The sequence below is a fragment of the Panthera onca genome, chromosome B1, assembly GCF_046562875.1.
Source record: "Panthera onca isolate mPanOnc1 chromosome B1, mPanOnc1 haplotype 2, whole genome shotgun sequence".
NCBI lineage: Eukaryota > Metazoa > Chordata > Mammalia > Carnivora > Felidae > Panthera > Panthera onca.
In genome coordinates this window covers 138,825,671-138,842,773 of record NC_138342.1, presented here as the reverse complement: position 1 = coordinate 138,842,773, position 17,103 = coordinate 138,825,671, and the positions used below count along the sequence as shown (strand labels likewise).

At 32.3% G+C, this 17,103-nt stretch overlaps 1 protein-coding gene and 1 long non-coding RNA gene across 5 annotated transcripts in view; one reads left to right on the top strand and one right to left on the bottom strand.

The window, feature by feature from the left end:
* Window positions 1–17,103, top strand: part of FSTL5 (follistatin like 5) — a 768,631-nt gene that overhangs the window by 195,902 nt on the left and 555,626 nt on the right. The gene's annotated exons all lie outside the window — the stretch shown is intronic.
* LOC132691964 (uncharacterized) overlaps window positions 6,862–17,103 on the bottom strand; it is a 66,422-nt gene continuing 56,180 nt past the window's right edge. For 2 of the 3 annotated variants that reach the window (XR_009616110.2, XR_009616111.2), the window contains exons 3-4: window positions 15,318–15,370; window positions 6,862–7,622 (exon numbers count right to left, since the gene is read on the bottom strand). This is a non-coding gene — a long non-coding RNA (uncharacterized LOC132691964). The remainder of the gene's footprint in view (window positions 7,623–15,317; window positions 15,371–17,103) is intronic. The other variant, XR_009616112.2, reaches the window with a different exon arrangement.

Below are 17,103 nucleotides of genomic sequence, written 5' to 3'. Positions count from 1 at the left end.
TGTAATGAAATATCATCAAGATGAACTAGTGGTCTGATGTGAAGACTATACTTATATATCATTATAGAAAGAAGTAGTGGCATATAACTAGGGTAAAAAAAATAAAATATGGGAGAAAACTGACACACACACACACACACACACACACACACACACACACATATATATATATATATATATATATATATATATATATATACACACACACACATTTGTATATATATAAGTATGAAAATTTCACATTTTTGGTTGTAGCATATCCAAAGGCAAATAGTTTTGGTTGTAGCATATCCAAAGGCAAATAGTCTTTTTACTACTCTGATTTCTTATTGAAAAGTTACTATAAAATACAAGATCATCATTGTAACAATAAAACATTTACATTATCTTTTAATGGATCTAAATTCTGGTTTAGAATGTGTGCTATGCATGATAGTGAATTTCAATTGAGGAAGCAAGGATTATATATCTGTATTTTAGTAAGGAGGTAACATACTTGGCTTAGTTGTCTCATCAAATCTTTTCCTGTACTAACTTTTTAGAAAATATATATCTTAGAACTACAAAGTGTTCTTTTGCTTTTGGTAGAAAAAAAAGAGTAGAGACTTTCTACATGCTAAGTTTTGCAAAAATTACTTGAATTTATTTGAATAAAGTACAATCACATTACACATTAAATTATTTTGTGTTAGTCTCTTGCTTTTAATTATTATTATTAAGGCATTATTTTTATTGTTATTATTATTAGAAGGTTTGGTGTTTTGAATAGACGGATTTATGGAACAAACTAGAGTATAAAATACCACTCACTTTCCCTATAATTTCCATATGATACAGATGATAAATGAGAAAGAAGAGACTAAACGGAAAATTATAAGAAAACCAAGAGATAAAAGCGAAAATGAAAATGTAGGGAAGGAATTACAGTGGACAAAGAAAAGGAAAAATGAGAAAGGGAGAAAAAACTGCCATGTTTAGGAATAAAGGAAACAAAGAACAGGTGCCATGGATATAATTTGTCATTTGTTCTTTGGTCTTAAGCAGCTGCTTCTTCTTTCCCAGTTTCTTTTTAAATCCACCTGTCTCTTGGTAATTTATTCAGTTCCTTAAACTTTCCTCTTTCTTTTTTGAAGGGAAGTGATCCAAGTATATTTCTGTAGAAAATGTTTTGGACTTTAGATTAAAAACCTACACAGTGTTGGATTGATTGTCAAGTACCATTCCCCACTACCATGGATCAGAGATCCTTGAGAAATGTGTGATTCCAGGTATGGGCAGTGGTGAATATGCTATTAGTACATAAAGCAAAGAATTGCTCAGAGACAATAGGGTTGTGTCCAAAAAGTATAATAATTAGTATGTTAAGGGTATCCACCTGTTCAATTTAACATAATTTAAGTTTCAAACAGAATAATAATGCAAATGAAGTATAACATATTGAATAAAAACTCTTTGAATCCATAGTGACTTATAAAAACAAAGAGGGGGAATAGAGAGAGAGTTTTACTTAAGGCAAGTTAATATATATATAATATATATATATATATATAATATATATATTAGATATAGATATAGATATATAGATATATAGATATATAGATATATAGATATATAGATATATACATACATACAAAAAGCAAATATAAGAAATCATTTTTCAACCCCCAAAGTACTTACTAAATCAAGTAAAGCTCATCAGTATTTGCCATAATCCAGTTTAATAGTCTTACGTTATGACATATACAAAGAACATTTATTTGTGTTTTTAATTCTCCTGGACTAGTGGCTATCTGAGTCACAAATTTTATTTTGTGGTTAAAGGGAGCAAAACAATAAGCCTGGGCAAGGATATTTCAAGCAAGCCTCTGTTTTCATCGAATCCACTAACGTCTCATTGCCAAAGCAAGCCACATGGCCAAGTCTACATCCAAAATGAAAGAATAGATAATTCTTCTATGATTTATCTGTCACATATTAGATAGATCTAGCTAATTAGTAGTATGAAAGCTTGTTGCACATCAGGATATTTATATTAAAATATTACAAATGGATTACTTTTTTGGTTCAGAGAGAAAATGTAGTCACCATTTAAGTGATAAAAATAACCTATTATGTATCTCCTAATATGATGTAATAAGTGCACAAATCATCTGCATAGTAAATTTGTCCAAAGTAGTTAACTTTAACTTAAATTAAATACGATAAATCAATAGACAAATCTAGAATGTAAACTATTCTAGAAGATAAGTAGCTTACAGTCTTCAAAACACACTAAATGATGGGGCTATAACTGTGACGGAAAAGAACTAAGGAGCCATACAACCAAACACAAACTATGGAGCTTGATTATATCTTAGGTTAAAAAAAAATTATGGATACATTGATGTACATTAAGTAAAGACTAGTGTGGACTATATATTACTTGCTATCATGAAATTATTATCAATTTTATATGGTGTTATAATGATGCTGTATTACATAGAAGACCATCCTTATTCATAGGAGATACGTGCTGAAATAATTAAAAGTGAAGTTCATGACAGCTCTGGCTTACTTTCAAATGCATTAAACAGATATGTAGAATAGATAGATGGATGGATAAAATAGGGCAAATGTGAATTTTAAAATTGTTTTTAGATTATGTATAATAAATAAAACATTATGAGTGATGTTATATTTTTTGCATGTAAATAATAAATCATATTCACCACCTTAATGTGATTATTTAAACAAAAGAATAAATAGCTCTAAATATCCAGAAGTGTCCACTAACTAGTTTTCTGCTTTTTGGTTTTTGTTTTTTTTTGTGTGTGGTGATGAGGGTTATTTTAATATTTTCAAAAATGTTAACATTATATAATCAATAGCTTCATGAGATAGGTATGGAATATATGCATAGAAATATACATTTCAATATTTTATGGTTTAATTTTCTTAATGGGGAATAAATAATATAATTTTTCTAGAAAATTATCAATATTTGTGTATTTTTAATAAGAAGTCCTATTAGCCATTATTTTCAATGGCTATTAGACATAAACTATGTTAAACAAAAACAGTAGGTTGCCTTTGGAGGTTTACGTTATAAATAAAAGTAGAAAGGCCAATACTATTAGTTTTGTTTTCGTACTGTTGGGACAATAACATGAATGATAAATGGATTCTTCATTGTTATGACAGCATCAAAATAACTTACAGATTTCATATAGTAATTCATTTTGGTAATGTCAAAACATACAATAAGTGTTAAGGTTTTTCACTCCCTATTTGTGATATAGATTAATAAAAATATCATATTGATGGAATCTCATGGTCAGCCTAATTCTGCTTTGGTAAAGTGTGTCTCATTATAAATGATGGGTTCACTTACAATTGAGACTTTTAACTTTAGGACTTTACAACTGCTCTGCTCTTTTCTGAATGAATAAAATGAAGATAGTTATAATAATCACCATGGAAAATAGAAAGGATGGTGTCCATTTGCAGAAAAATAATGATAGGAATAAAGGCTTAATCATGAAACCTTAGTCTTGGATGAATTTGCAATTCCCACATACATAGAAGGGTTTCTTCTGTTTCATAGGTCCCATGCAGTTTACCAGGTTCATGCAAATTTCTCAAACCTAAGTATATCTTAAAATCACCTGATAAACATTCAAAAAGCTACTCATATTTTGATCCCACACTGAGAAATTTTGATATTTATTTGTTGGGAGAAACAGTGTTTCCCATTCTTCCTTTATCAGATCTTATGCGTATTTTCATTTAATTACTCTTAATACAAAGACCATCAAAGAGAGGCCTTCATGATTGGATACAGTAAATAAAGCAAGCAGTAGCATTACCAATCTCCCTTACCCATAACCTCCTATTTTATTGCAAAGGGGAATACGTTCATAGTCTGAAGTTCTCCACTTGAGATAAATGTGGGTGAAGATGAAATGCACATGAGGAATCATTAACGGATTCTGATTTGGCCATGCCTGTATTTGATTGATTGGTGGTAGAGGTTGGGTCTCAGTATAACACAGTGAAGATTTTCCTTCCACTCTCATTATCAGAGTCAGAGAATCCTTCATTAGTGGTCTAACTTCTCAATCATTACCACAAGTGGGAGTACTTTGCATTGTACTGAAGTACATTTCTAACACATTCTAAAAGTATTATGAAATATTTTTGAATACTTACTCAGTAATATACATAAAACTTGGTGCTTTGCACACTATCTCATTTAATCTTTAGTATAACCTTATGGGTTTTACAAATATAATATATTATATTTCTAATGAAGAATTCCTCATTGCTAGTGAAGAAATTGAAAAAGCTTTATTGATTTTTATTTTTCCAATAATTTGAAATACTTCATTTTTTGTGTATTAATTATCTCTCTTAATTTTGTGCTATTTATAAAATAAATGTGTTTTATTTCCAGTTCCACTCACATGTTATAACAATATTTAACAGAATAGGGCCTATCCTAGGGCCCAGTGATATCTACACAGACACTACAGCTGTATTTGATATAGTTTATGCCAAAATTACCTTTCTTTTTTTATATGTATATCTGGGTGTTTAAAACTGTCGTGAAACAACTTTCACTAAGTAATACAAAAGATATGAGACCCTTTAGCAAATGATTTTCTTTTCTTTCTTTTTTTAAGTTTATTTATTTATTTATTTATTTATTTATTTATTTATTTTGAGAGAGAGAGAGAGAGAGAGAGAGAGTGCAAGAGCATGAGCAAGGGAGGGGCAGAGAGAGGGAGAGAGAGAGAATCCCAAGCAGGCTCCTCAGCGCAGAGCCTGACAGAGGCCTCCAATTCACAAACCATGAGTTCATGACCTGAGTCGAAATCCAGAGATCATAACCCAACATGAAATTCAGAGTCTGGTGCTTAACCAACTGAGCCACCCAGGCACCCCAGCAAGTAATTTTCTAACTCTGACTGTATGGCAGTAAGTGGATCTGAATAATCCTCCCTAGGGACAATGATCAGACTGGAGAAATAGATGAAGGCCACAGGTGAAAGTTTTTAGGTCATATTAAGGAAATATAAATTTCTTATGATCAATGAGAAGCCATTAAAGAATTATAAACAGTATGTGTGGTTGGAAAAAGAGAGAAGACATTGTGATTAGGTTTGCATTTCGTACAAACTACTGTTGTTGAATGGAGGAGAATGCTTTGGATAGTGCCAGAGGAGAAGCTAATAAAACACTTGTAGTCCATGTTAGAGTAATAGTATCTGTATTATTTATTTGTGGTGATGAAGTACCACAGACACAGAAGCATATAATGAAACACATTTTTGCCCCAAAGTTTCCATGAGTCAAAGACTGGGCAAACTTGAAATGGGTTCTCTGTTTCTGGATCTCCCACATGTAAGGTGTTAAGCATGGTTGGAGTCTCATCTGAAACTTCAAGTGTGGAAATATCCCCCTTACAAGCTCACTCGATTGTAGACACCATTTAGTTTCCTGAGGTACTAGAAGCCCGTTTGAATGAGGGCCTTGGTTTCTTGCTGTCTGTTGACCGGAGCCCAACATCTTCAGTGCCTTGCCACATGGTCTGCTCCACAGGGCAGCTCCCAACATGGGAACTTGCTCCAGCAAAGTCAGCAGGAGAAAGAGTTTGCTAGTGAATCAGATGTCATTCTTATGGCATCCCAATATATTTCCCATATTCTATTGTTAAGAAGTAAGTCATCATTTCCTCCCACAATCAAGCAGGGAGTGGAAGGTTGAGAGGAGGCATTATTCGAGTGAGTAAATACCAGCAGGTGGGGATCATTGAGAATTATCTTAGAATCTGTGTACTATAATAATTTTGACTTGCTATAGTTCCTATGAAGGATAGAAAGTAGGGCAGAGGATTTTGACATTATCAGATAGTATCTTCAACTTGGTAAGGGATTGGATAAGGTAAGGGTGGGAGAATGATTTCAAGAATATTCTACAATCAGTTGGAGGAAAGATGCTGGCTTTACTGATTGATAAATGAATGTTTATTTATAACATTGGCTATTTGGATTTTTTGTTTGAGATACGCACAATTTATAACTAGATCTTTTTGCATTATGTCGGTTGATAGACTATGGCTGCTGGCTTTTGTATTCTGATATTTAAACTCAGGAAATGTATAGTTTTCAAAGAGAAATCCATATTATTTATTTCAATATTTTCCTCAGGAATGTTGAGGCAATCAAAGTTCTTACTCCCTGATCTTGATCACCTCCTAATAATATGTTCATGTCTGAAGATGGTTCTCCAGGTTCCTTAGAAAATTTGTGAAAATAATTAATAGTTACCTTAAGTCATCCCAGATTATATAAAATATGTAAGAAGACTTAAAAATAGCTTAGAAATTCTGCAATATGGGATTTATAAAATTAATTTCTGATATACCAAACTAGAACTATATGGCATTTCTGGTATTTCTGTTTATAACCTATTAAAAAATTTTTTTAATGTTTATTTGTTTTTGAAGGAGAGAGAGACAGAGCATGAGCAGGGGAGAGGCAGAGAGAGAAGGGGACACAGAATCTGAAGCAGGCTTCAGGCTCTGAGCTGTCAGCACAGAGCCTGATGTGGGGCTCCAACTTACAAGCTGTGAGATCATGAGCTAAAGTTAGATGTTTAGCCGACCGAGTCACCCCGACGCCCCTGGGCCTATAACCTATTAAAAAAAGTATTTTTATATGGTTCAAGGTGACATTACACTACCTGTTATCTGATTTGAGAAACTCCTCTCTATCTCCTGAAATCTCCAGTCTGAGTCATTTTATATGAGCAAAATATATATAAAAAATAAATATTTAATATTTACCATTGCTATTATTATGTTATGGCAGTAATTGATATATGCATTAGCAAGAAATTATTATTACTTTCTAGTAAAATAATTCATAGGCCCAGATGGAAAAGTCATTTCTTAATGATGAACCATCTCTCTTTTTATGTAATTACATTGCTTACAGAGAGTACACAAATGAAATAGAATCCATACCAAGTATTAACTCTAATGTCTACATGATTCACTTGAATTTCATTGTTCAAATATAACTGATACACTCAGAGCTGCTTAGAATATAAATTAATTTTCAACCATGTATTGAAATCATATTATTCTTTTTGCATTTCAGAGATTTGTATTGTGAATATTTGCATGCATTACCATGGGGATTTTGTTTCTAATGTTCTGTCTTTAATGGTCTTTTCCTTAAACCAGGATTAAATGTGTGCCTTTTAGAAAACTTTTTGCTCAATATTTCAGCCTGAGAGAGTTTTGTACAGGATGAAATCTCTGTTTCTCACTGCACAGATGCCTTCTCCATAAGGCAACATTTTACTTTTTTCTTAGTTCAATCTGGATACCAGATCCCTGAAAAATTAAAAAATATAGTCTTATATGAATTAAGACTTTTTTAAAAATGTCATGTCTTGAAGGAAATGTAATGTGCTGTCATGAAACTTTGGTTGTCACCACAATTCCGCACTTTTAAACATTTAGTTCACAAGTCTGTATTCTTCTTATTGCTCTTTTCTTCCCAAATCCAGACTCAACTCACTGATACTCAGGATCAATTAAGTTGCTTCCACACTGCAAAGGTTCCATTACGAACCTGAAAAATATTATTATTGATATAGTCAACATAAACTTGCTAAATTCAGAATAAGTTCTGGAATTGTAACATTTTAGTGTTTTTAAAATCTGTTCTTACTTTTTTATTCCTCTATCATGATCTTGCTTCAGGTCCTCATTTTCTCCATCTGGACTATTTTAATAGTCCTCAAAAAACATTTTCCACATTTTAAACTTTTATTATTTTTTAATCACATAATTTTCCTGAATGTCCATCAAATCCAGTCCAAATTTCTTAGCCCCACACGTAAGAGTCTGGTCCTCACCGGCCTCTTCAGCTCATAGCCTTTCACTCTCTGCGCTGAAACTTACACTATAGGAATCATAAACTAATTACATGTTTTCAAACACACACCATACCCTTTATCTCCTCTAACCCTCCCTCATTTACTCATGTATTATTAATCATCCCATCTCCCTTATACTTTTTTTTCTTTTTCCCCATTTCCCCCCCTCCTTCCCCATTTCCTCCCTTTTCCCTCCTCTTCTCCCCCTTCTTGGATTGGACTAATGAATCAGTTCCTCCAAAAAGTCCTTACTCATCCTGAGACCAAGTTCTTCCTCTTCTATTTCCCTACAGCACCCTACAATACATCTATAATAGCAGATGTTATCTTTATTCATTATGCTGGAAATAAAGGTGTATCATATAATTGGGTGTCTTTTACATTCAATGAAATAGAAAACATAGTATTAGATTTTGAGGAATATTTTGTATCATTGATTTTCCTTCTATCTCTGGCCTAACTGCCTACTTGGTTGAAAGTTTAATTATTTTATTTCTTCCAAAGCAAAGTACCTACATTAATATCTTGATCTCTAGGTGCCCCCTAACAAATTCTGCTACTTGTCCTTCTATAAACTAGCTCTTTTACATGATCCTATAAACATGTTGCTGCCCTCATTTATATAGTCTTAACTTCCAACTTTCATTTTTATTTCCCTCCAAATGCTGAACATCACAACCAGTTAATGTTGGTTATTATTTATCCTTTCTTTCTTTCTTTCCTTTCTTTCTTTCTTTCTTTCTTTCTTTCTTTCTTTCTTTCTTTTGGGATGGAAATCTATTTTATGTTCTCATCCTATCCTCTGCCCTTTTGAACATACTATGCTACAAACTATAAACATAATCTTAATTATTATCATTTTACTCTACATTCCAAATGGTTGACTCACCAATATGCTTTAAGGTAAGCTTATGTCGTTAGAGGGGATATTCATATGATGTATTGATCATTTTCTCAAACATTCACTGCTTGTTTCATTTTACCAACATCTGTATCAACAGTGCCCATATGCCAGGTTGTTCCTCTTTATGTCTTCACCCATTCTGTTGATGCTATGTTGAAATACGTCCTCTGTGTATATGTTATTCTTTCATCTATTACAGGCTGAGTTTCTTAAAGCACTGTGATATTCAATTATGTATCTTCTATATCTGTGGCTTTAGCTAATCTCTCCCAATGATATACGGCCCAAATACATTAAAACATTTCTTATAAATGCATTTCTTTCCAAATAGAAGCAAACAAGTGCATTTGGAAGTTTGTGACTTGGTATTATTCTCTATTTTTAGATTACAGAGGAAATACTTGCCAAATTTGTATATGTCTTGAAGTTCTGATAGAAAATAAACTAGGTAAATATTTTGTAACCCTAAGCATGCCAACATTAGGCCAAGTAGTTTTAGTATAATCAGACAGAATATGTTACTTCCAGACTTTGGTGGACAAAATGACTTGAGAAAGGAAACGGTGAAGCAGCAGAAGAAAGTATGATTTAAACTTATTTGTATATACTTAGTAGGTCATTTGAGAGAATAGGTTAACTGAAGCTGCACTTTCTACTAACAGTAAATATGGAATACTATTGTCACATATAGGCTGGCCTTTATTTCCAGAAACATGTGGCCTCTCTTCCCTGCCACCACCCTGGTATCTGTACAGGCAATGCCAGTGAATGTGATAAAAAGTTTCACAGCCAACTCATAAATCCCTGGTCCTTAGACATTTCTTTTGAAAAAGACAAAGTACTGTGTGTATTTGTGTGTGTGTGTGTGTGCGTGTGTGTGTGTGTAAATGTACATATGTGTGTTATGGGTGTTAGTGGGAAGCGTAATTATTTTCTTTGCTTAAAGTCTGTTATGACAAGAAGGATTGTTCTTCTCTTAATACCCCAAAGGATTAATAAGTAGAGGCTAAAGTGAATATATTTGGCTCTATAAAAACTAAATATTAGCTTTAAATAATCAGGATGCTAGAGACAAATTTAGCAGGCAATATGTGTTACTGCTGCGTATAACAGGTATTCAAACATATATGGATTGAATGCCCGGCTGAAAAGCTTTGAGGGGAGATTAAAATATCAAATGAATGGCCTGTTTTAGAATGTCTCTGAGGTGCCTTCTAAATCTCAGATTACCTATTTTTTTAATGTTCTGTTCCCAAATGGCCAGTTTATATATTAGGTAGGGAATTTCTGTTCTGAATTTATGCTATAAGAAAAATACAAATATTTTATTTTATATGAGTGTGAGAAATATGCAGTAGTACATGTATAGTACAATGTATTTATTTGATTTATAAATATACTGTTTCTCAAGTATGTGTGTTTTTACCTCTTTCATAGACTATATCACTTATTTCAGTGGAAAGAATGACAATTTTAAAAAAAAATTGCATTTATATTTTATACATTATATATATTACCCACATACTTAATAATGAAGATATATTTCTCCCTTAACCAAGTTTTTCTAACATTTTTGCCAGATGAAGTCTCCTTGTATCATATCATACAATGTCATATCATGTAAGTTTAAGAACAATACGTTTTACAGATAAAAAAATATGTGCAGATTAATAAACTACCCATGGTCCCTCAGTTAATAGGAGAGGGTATTTTTTAAAAATCAGAAGTACACCAAGCCCTTATTCCTCACAACTGCATTATATTTTAAGCAAATAAAGAACAACAAAGAAGCATTTATTTTATTTTTGAAACATCCATAAGCACAGCGGATATTAAAGGAAAAGTCTTTCTTGGAAAGTTCTCTAGTTTATTTTCAGCACAAAATATTCTATTTACTAAGGTGTCAGGAAGAAGATATTTCTTTAAATATGAAGGCTTGAGATTCCCCACTCATCATTTCAATCCTTTCTATTAGTCTTAAAAATTGAAAAAGAAACATTTTTATTTTAAGAAAGAAGTTTAAATCAGGAGCCTGTTTGAACCAACTACTTCCAGTGATTAATGCTTTTAAAAAAGAAAAGTTAATTTATTCTAGATAAATTGTGTCTCAAATGTTATAGTGTGAGGATGCTTTTTGTCTGTCTGCCCTTAATTTTTTAAACACTTCAGTTTAATACAAGAAGTTATATTATCTTTAGTTCCTCTATATCTTTATAGCATTTGACAATAAGTCAATAACTTACAAGTTTACTTTATATAATTGTGTATTTTTTCTCCTTTCCTTAGAATCAGGATCATCCTGTTTTTAGCTTTCCTCTTCCTAGTTTCATTTTTTCCTTTTCTTTTGTTTCTTTTTCTTCTTCCCTTCTCTCTCTCTTTCTTTTTCTTCTCTCTTTCTCTCTCTCTCTCTCTTTTGGTGGGGGGATTATATTTGTTGTGTGCTTTTTGTTTAGGAAAGTATTGACTTTGTTGAGGGAATATGGAGGCAGGCTATTTATCTTGTTTCTAGCTCAATAAACCTTTAAAATGATTGAAGAAGAAATTCCATAAGGTGGAGTTTCTCAACAGTACGTGACAGAGACATGTTAACTTCCTTCAACAACTGTGATTCTAGCCTGGAATTTTTTTTCCAAGTCTAATATTTTCTTTTCTTTCTTTTCTTTCTTTCTTTCTTTCTTTCTTTCTTTCTTTCTTTCTTTCTTTCTTACATTTAAGTTAGGTAACATACAGTGTAGTCTGCCTTCAGGAGTAGAACCAGTGATTCATCTCTTACATATGACACCCAGTACTCATCCTAAAAAGTGCCCTCCTTAATGCCCGTCACCTATTTAACTCAACCCCCACCGAACCCCACCCCTGCTTTCTAGTAACCCTCAGTTTGTGCTCTGCATTTAAGAATCTCTTATGGTTTGCCTCCCTCTCTGTTTTTATCTTTTTTGCTTCCCTTCCCGTGTTCATGTGCTGAGTTTCTCAAATTCCACATGTGAATGAAATCATATGATATCAGTCTTTCTCTGACTGACTTATAATGGATATAGCTAGATGACTATCTCAGCTACATTAAACTAAAACCAAAAGTTTTATTCAAATTCCTATATTTAGGTAATGCTATAACATGGTTTAACTATGAGACGATTGTGTGTTTGAGACATAAATCGCAAATTACTAAATTGGGCAACTTTGTATGAAACTTTTCTTTGTAGAAATAAAATATTGAGAGTATTATCTAAAAGGGACAACTTCAGTTTTAAAATAGTTTATCTGTGTTCCCTTTATAACAGTCAATAATCTGTTTAGAAATTTGAAAATTTAAATGAAATATGAAAATGTTTATATATAAAATGAATTATTCATATAATGACTTAATTTATTCAGGAATTGTTATCATTCAAATAGAAATCAGAAGAAGGAGTACTAGAATGTACTCAATTTTGTGTATTTTAGTAGTGTAACTCTTGATTTTAGAGAGCAGTTTATAGTTGTTCATCAATGACATTTTGAACTCATGAGGCTTAGCTGGTAACTGATTCTGTATACAGAATAAAAGGCTGGAGGGGAAATAGAAGACAAGTCAGTTAATCTTATACTACTTTTATGTGGAGAGGGTTAACAGGTTTCTTATGGCTAAGTTAGTTGTGACTAAGCCCATCTTATGTAAAATGTTTCCACTGAAAGATCTAGATTTTCTTTCATGTTAAGCTATGAGTAAGTCATTCATTTGACTTATGTAAAGCATTATTTTATAAGGATGGAGTGGATGTACCCAAATAAAATCATGATGTCAAGAAAGATGTTCTATATTAGTTTGCTCGGGCTGCCATGGCAAATTACCCCAAACAGGATGGCTTGAAGAGAAGAAATTTAGTTTTTCACAGTTCTGGAGGCCAGAAGTTTGAGACCAAGGTTTTGGCAAGACTGGCTCCTTCTGAGTACCATGAGGGAAGGATCCATTCCAGGGATCTTTCTTTGACTTACAGACAGCCTTCTCCTTATGTCTTCACATTTTTTCCCTTTTGTCTACCATTGTGTCCAAATTTCCTTTTCTTATAAGGGCTTTAGTAATATTGGAGTAGGGTCCACCTAATAAACTCATTTTGACTTAATCAACTTTGTAAGGACACTTCCTTCAAATAAGGCCACATTCTAAGTATTGGGGGTAAGGACTCAAGCATACTAATTTTGGGAAGGGACACACCACCTCATTGGTGGCTTTTGTTTGATATTTCCTTAAGTGCTTATGAAAATGTCCTTAAAGATTTCCTGAATAATTCATTTAGTGTTTTATATGTAGCAGTGCAAAGTAAGAGATTTAGTGAAACCTAGAATGTAATGCTTGAGATCAACAAAATCAGGATGGATGATCTCAAATTATAGAGCTGTAAGCCAAATTTCAGTGTGAACTGAAACTTCAGCTTTCATAATCTCATTTATCTGCTTAGTATGAATCAAATAAAATACATTAAGTTTTCTTGTGATAGCCTCATATTTCCTACCATAAAATTTTATTGCAAATCAGCTCTGTGGCAATAAGAAAATCACACACACACACACACACACACACACACACACATACACACAGAATGCACACTCACACACAAATGCTTCCACACAAAATAACAAATTTATATGTACACATACATACAGTAAAATTTACTAAGTGCCAGGTGTTTTACATAACATTTATTTAACCTGGCTATTCAACAGTCCCTAAATTAATAAACTAAGTATGTAGGAACTTTCTAAACTGTGACAGACTACCCATATTCTACTGATAATTGGTGAAAAGAGAAACATTATTTCCAAGGCATCTAAGTTGGATATCTAAATATATTTACCAGTAGAAAATGGCAATCCCTATCATTTTTCATCCCTTAAATACCTCCACTCTGTGCTGTAAAGCAAGTGCCTGAAAAATGTTGTATTCAGTATTAAGCAAAGTGTGAATTATTGCTCCCTGACTTATTTAAATATCCTTTATAAGAAGAGCAGGAAGAAAATTGTTAAACTGAAAATAAAAAGCCACAATGATAGGCAAATGATCATTCACTTGCTAGCAAGGAATTGCAATTTGGGGAGCACAGATTCTGTGTGTCCCACATGCAGGGTGAAAGCAAGGAGTTTTTATGAAGAAGTAGAAGAGGGAATAATTAAATAGGTTAAAGAAAACAAAGTTTTCTATGGATGTTAACTAGCTAAACTATTCTGGGTTATACATTGATTCACTACTGATTCCTACTTCAGAAAATCCCAAACCATCGGTCTTATGAACAGGATGTCCATTCTCCTGTTGAGTTTTCAAGAAATTGTTTATAACTATTTATAGTTTTGCCCTCTCCAAAGATTTTGGCCCGGTTCCAAAAAGAAAAAAAAAAAAAAAAAAGGTATGGCAGTTTTTCTGCAGTGGCTCAGGCTGTATGTTAAAATTGTTCTAATCATGTCAGTTTTTCAAAAAAGGAATAAACAATAATGGCCTCCTGAGTAGATACATAGGTCACATTCTTCCCAAATTTATTTCTACTGGGCATAGCAAATGTGTATCTCAAGACAAATTCTGTCTGGTCTTATACAGACTGTGAGCTACCCACTCAGTTTGCTTTCTAGTGTGTTCTCTTTCTCACTCTCTCACTCCAGCTCTCTCTCTCCCTCTCCCTCACACAAATTAAATGAATAGTTACATAAAAAGTAAAAGGTGAAAGATACCAAGTAATATTAGTTTCACTCTCTAGTGCAGATAAAAAATCTAGTTACCATTCCAAGGTGAAGTTATCAACACTCTTCGATCCTCTCTCGTGCTCAAATGAGATTGCTACAAGATCTAAATCCCGAAAACGTATTAAGGTAGACCTAGTCTTTAGTCCTATAAACTTGTGACACTTAAACTATTTAGAGGGTGGTCACATGCTTAAGATTCTGAATATAGTTGTATAAGGGACCATAGGTAGCGAATGGAAGTTAAGGTCAACTAACAAAGGTAATGGGCCCATTAGAAATATTAACGATTAAGGTATAATAAAAAATTCAACATTCCTATGAATAAACATGTGTTTTAGGAAAAATATTCAAAATAATTAATGTATACTTCCTAATAATCAGTTATCCTTTAGACTTAATAATGCTTTAAGGGATACCTTAATAGTTTTACATCAACTCTGGATGCTTTCTTAAAATTAGATAGGCATTATCCTGATCTAGAATAAAATAAAACAATGCAGTGATGAACCAACAATTAAGGATGGTCTTATTTGTTACAGAGAAATTATTATACTTTTCTAGGATCTCAGGAAAAAAAATTCTGAAAAGTAGTGGCCATATGTGATATAAAATTAGGAATGTTTTATTCCAAATGTAACTCTTATAACTAGAAGCTAAATCTCATGTTTCACAAATTTCTATTACTATCATGCTGTGTCCTAGAAGGCAAATACAGGAAGTTATTAATATTTATGGACTAAGAATGAAGCAAACATTATAAATTAAATATTACCTGTTTTCATAGAAGAGTACAGTAAACTGACCACAAATCTGGCAGATGATTTCCTATGGTAACAGAAAAAGAAAAACCACAGGGGGTCTTTAAAACAGTTAACCTTCGATATTATTAAATCTCTCACTTTACCACATGCAAGAGCCTGAGATTTCTTGATGTAAATAATAAATAGCTAATTCCTGGAATTTCAGCTAAAACTTTGTAGTCTTTTTATTCAACATAATGTAGCTTCATTTCACTATGAGGTTTTGAGAGGAAAACCGTAACAATCTACATGTAAGTTGAAATGTGTTTAAAGAGCTACTGCAAAGCTCTTTTGAATCTAATAAAGAATTTGATAAATTGATTGTTAATTAAATAATTCAAAACCAAAATCAGTGAGCTGAAGTGTGAAGATGTCATTTTCTGCTAGAGGTGAAATCTGACTTGAAATTTTCCACTGTAGTCAAAATCATTGCCAATCGAGAACATACTCTCAGATATATTCTTCAAATTATAATAAAAGCCACCTTCAATGCAGTGTCTTTATTTGATATCTATCATATTTCAGGGTCACATAGAATTGAATAGGGACTAAAATCATTGCAAGTGTGAAAAGTTAGTATTTAACATTCATAAAGTTTAAATACAACTAGAGGGGGAAAAAGGATATTATTTAAAAGTTAACTTCCTGAAATCTTTTGTCTCAGTAATAATAATAAAAAAACTATACATAATTCAGAATTCATGGAGATATATTATTATGTGCAAGGATCTCATAAGATTACTATTACAACCAATTTCCAAAGTGTCTTAGTAATTTCAGAAATTATTTAAATCACTTTTCCATATATTTTACAGTTAGCCATGTGTCCAGAGTAAGCAGGGGGAAAATGCCTTGAATTTGTACAGTGTAGTATAGTGTCATATTATTACATAGGTGAGGCCATTAATTGGTTATAATAATAAGTTTGCATTTTGTGTTGAAATCAACAATAGGCAAACTTTTGTGAAAAAATTAATTTGAGGAACTCTTTTTATTGAATTGCATCAACCTCTTGCAAAAGGTCAGTCATTAGAAATGGAAGGTTCATAGAAGCATACATTTTAAAGAATACCATATTTTAGATTATGATTTTCTTTATATGAGTTTTCAAGTATAGATCCTAATTCATGTTTCTGCAATATAACGTTTTACTCTTTTAAAGGTGGAAATATACGTATGAGACCATAATTAAGTTATCTAAGGAAGAGCCAAGGTTACTGTTGTATTTCAGCTGCAGTGAGAATTATGCATAACAAATAAACCTGCAAATGAGGAAACTTGGTGTGAATGCTCTGTTTTGATTTATATTTAAAAAAAATTCAAAATCAACTTCTTAAAAATGCCCTTCTTGTAACTGTATGCAATATATGAAAGATTTCTGAAAAAATATCATTTTAACAAAGAACATTTTTGTGATCTTGAAGGTGACTCTATGAACTTGATAGAACAAAGGGAGACTTCCTATTTTACTATTTTACAGTTATTTTGAATTAATTTACAAGAAAGTGCAAGGAAAAAACAGTAATTATCATCTACTATATTCACATGTTCTGCATAATCCTTTACTTAAATGATTTTGTTTAAACTTACAGCAATTCTGTGAGTTATTATATTTCCTCTCTATTGGTAGTAAATTGGGCTAAACAAAATGCAGCTAGCAAGTGGCATAGCTGGAATTCAAACTTAGTTTAATCCCCAAACCTATGCTTTTTCTTTCATAACAATACTTACCTCTCAAAGTGCAGTATACATCAACAC